Source organism: Micropterus dolomieu, linkage group LG01 (genome assembly GCF_021292245.1).
Source record: "Micropterus dolomieu isolate WLL.071019.BEF.003 ecotype Adirondacks linkage group LG01, ASM2129224v1, whole genome shotgun sequence".
NCBI classification, from domain to species: Eukaryota; Metazoa; Chordata; class Actinopteri; order Centrarchiformes; family Centrarchidae; genus Micropterus; species Micropterus dolomieu.
The window spans coordinates 49,540,876-49,544,441 of record NC_060150.1 but is presented as its reverse complement, the minus strand read 5'-3'; the positions used below and the strand labels follow the sequence as shown (position 1 = coordinate 49,544,441).

Here is a 3,566-nt window from a genome sequence, read left to right as displayed (position 1 = left end):
CAGGCTTTTAACCAGAACAAAGAAATATGACCACATTACTCCTATTTTAGCTTCATTACACTGGCTCCCAGTATGTTTTAGAATTGACTTTAAAATTCTATTGATCACTTTTAAAGCTTTTCATGGCCTCTCGCCTTGTTATATTTCTGACCTTTTAGTCCCATATACACCAGCACGTACCTTGAGATCCTCGGGCAGAGGTCTGTTGTCTGTTCCAGAGTCTCGACTGAAAACTAAAGGGGACAGAGCGTTTGCTGTCAGGGCCCCGAGGCTCTGGAACAGCCTGCCCGAAGAAATCAGGTCGGCTGAGTCAGTGAACTCTTTTAAGTCCCTTCTTAAAACATACTTTTATAGGAGAGCTTTTCCCGATCTTATTTGACTTTATTTTATCCCTTTTATTTTATTGTATTTTACTAATTTTATATTTATCTGTATTTTAGTCTTTTCAATGTTTTCATGCTTTTATCTTGTATTGTTTTTGTATTATTGTCTTCACACTTGTTAAAGCACTTTGTAACTTGTTTTTCAAAAGTGCTCTACAAATAAAGATTATTATTATTATTATTATTATTATTATTTCTCTAAACATTGTCTAGCCACCAGAGTCCAGAAGAGCAGAGTTGTTTCAAGAGCGTTGAGCTTAACAAACAGCAGCAAGCTGGCGATTAGTGCATCAACAACACAGCAGAGAATAACATCAAACTTCTATTCTTCATATTTCTTTCGTTTAATCTTTTATTTAATATCACTGTTAACATGGAAATGCAATAAACAGTTGAATTCAATAAAACCTGACTTACCTGTTCCACTGCATGGTGTTGTGTAAAAAATCATTGCATACTTCATACTTCCCTGAACTTCCCACTGAATTCACACATGACTGTCCACAAACTTGTGGCCAAGTAGTGTATCTCTCAACATGTTATGTGAAAACAGACATCTAATAAAACCTGTCATGGAATGTAAAAACTGTAAAAGCTGGTTTTACTTGCAGTTGGTTTGATCTCTTTAAACTTTATTTTACTGGACTTCAGTTGTTCTTTTCCAGTAATTGTGTGTCTTATTATTGTTCACAGTAGTAGCAGTAGCAGTGGTAGTATAAAAAGTAGCAGTGGTGGTAATAGTGTCCTCTCTCCTGCCCTTCCTCAGGTCGTCCAGCAGGTGGCAGCACAGAGCAATAAATCCTCCCTGAATGGAGCACTTTGTTTCCTCGCTGAAACACAGAGCAGCTTTTATTTACTGAGCGTCCATTGGTCACTTGATGCCGTTTAAAGACACGAAGTCTCATTAGACATGTGAACTATCTGTAGGAAGTATGTGACAAACATTCCACCTTTATTTACACCCCCTGCTTTTCACGTGTTGACTTTTCTTTTTAATGTATTAATAAGTGTCACGACTCACCAACAGACAGAATCCACATGTTCACGCACACCCAGACATTTTAAATAATAAAAATATATAACATACTCTTTCTGCAACATTTCTACATGTTGTCTGGCTGCATCTCTCTCTGGATAAAGAACGTGTACATCTGAATATGTATGAATGTATATGATGCATTCACATCATGGTGGCCTCACTGATTAACAGTTAGTGTGTGTGAATAAAAACGTCTTTCGGTCAATAGAAACTCTGAATGTAAAAGGAAAACATCAGTTTGATGGCTCAGAAGTCTTCAACTGCAGGAACCAGCAGGTGGCAGCATTCGGCCCTGCTCAGACTCCTCTGCTCTGATTCACTGATCATCATCTGAAGTCTCAGCACACACATCCCGGAATAAGTTAACCACAGAATCTAAAATGACATTAAATTCATTTAAACGGCACGTGTAATAAGTAGAACCGCTGAGTAAAAACTAAATCTGATGGAATAAATGAAACTAAAGGTAAATATGAAATAAAATGAAAAGCTCTCTGAAGGTTTGTCACAGTTGGAAAAGATAAACTATGAAATAGAATAAAAGTAAAAAGTGTTAAAGATTGAATAATTATAGAATAACGCCCCCCACCCTCTCTCTCTCTCTCTCTCTCTCTCTCTCTCTCTCTCGTGCCCCCTAACGTCTCTCGCCCCCTGTGACGTCAGCGGTCTCGGTAAACGGAGCCAGTCTCTCTCTCCGGTCTGAAGAGAAACGGAGGAAAAAGAAACGGGAGAGGAACCGGAGCGACTGAGACCCGAACCGTCCGTGTGTCCGAGCTGAAGACAGGACGCGGCAGAAGTAGAGGAAGGAGAAGAAGAAGGAGAAAGAAAAGAAGAAGAAGAAGAAGGAGAGAAGCAGAAGAAGTTGCTCGGTAGTTTTCCCTCGCGCTCCAGAGGGTCTCGGTGCGGACATGGAGCGGACCGGAACTTTCCTGCTGTCCGCGGCTCTTCTACTGCTTTCACTGGGATTAACGGGCGCGCGAGCGGACACCTTCAAAGGTAAGAGGAGACACGGGGGACCGGGTTTCAGGGCTCGGGGGTCCGGGTCTCTGAGGGCTCTGGGCGAAGGGGGGGGGGGGGCATGGGAGTTGCTGTTTCTGTGTCGGCATCCAAGTTTCCAGCTGGAAAATCTCCTCCCTCCTTCTCCTCCTCTGTTCCTCCTTTCTGTCAGAGCAGGAAAACTTTCTGCGTCAGGTCTAAAGAGAAACATACACCGCGAATACTGCGAAGTAATACTGCGAAGTAATGCTGCGAAGTAATGCTGCGAAGTAATGCTGCGAAGCAACAGAGCGAAGAGGTCCGTGAGTCCAGCATTCGAGGCAGCAGAGGAGGAACCAGAGAGAGAATCAGCTACATGAAATAAAACTATACAGAAACACAGAAGATCCGAGTCCGTTGGAGATATTAGAGTCAGTAGGAGATATTAGAGTCAGTAGGAGATATTAGAGTCAGTAGGAAATATTAGAGTCAGTAGGAGATATTAGAGTCAGTAGGAGATATTAGAGTCAGTAGGAGATATTAGAGTCAGTAGGAGATATTAGAGTCAGTAGGAAATATTAGAGTCAGTAGGAGATATTAGAGTCAGTAGAGATATTAGAGTCAGTACAGATATTAGAGTCAGTAGAGATATTAGAGTCAGTACAGATATTAGAGTCAGTAGGAAATATTAGAGTCAGTAGGAGATATTAGAGTCAGTACAGATATTAGAGTCAGTAGAGATATTAGAGTCAGTAGGAGATATTAGAGTCAGTACAGATATTAGAGTCAGTACAGATATTAGAGTCAGTAGAGATATTAGAGTCAGTAGGAGATATTAGAATCAGTACAGATATTAGAGTCAGTAGGAGATATTAGAGTCAGTAGAGATATTAGAGTCAGTAGAGATATTAGAGTCAGTAGGAGATATTAGAGTCAGTAGGAGATATTAGAGTCAGTAGGGATATTAGAGTCAGCAGGAAGATATATTAGAGTCAGTATGAGATATTAGAGTCAGTAGAGATATTAGAGTCAGTAGAGATATTAGAGTCAGTAGAGATATTAGAGTCAGTAGAGATATTAGAGTCAGTAGAGATATTAGAGTCAGTAGGAGATATTAGAGTCAGTAGAGATATTAGAGTCAGTAGGAGATATTAGAGTCAGTAGAGATA

At 40.4% G+C, this 3,566-nt stretch overlaps 1 protein-coding gene across 1 annotated transcript in view; it reads right to left on the bottom strand.

Moving 5' to 3' along the window:
* Positions 1-3,566, bottom strand: part of LOC123968066 (NACHT, LRR and PYD domains-containing protein 12-like) — a 583,923-nt gene that overhangs the window by 65,868 nt on the left and 514,489 nt on the right. The gene's annotated exons all lie outside the window — the stretch shown is intronic.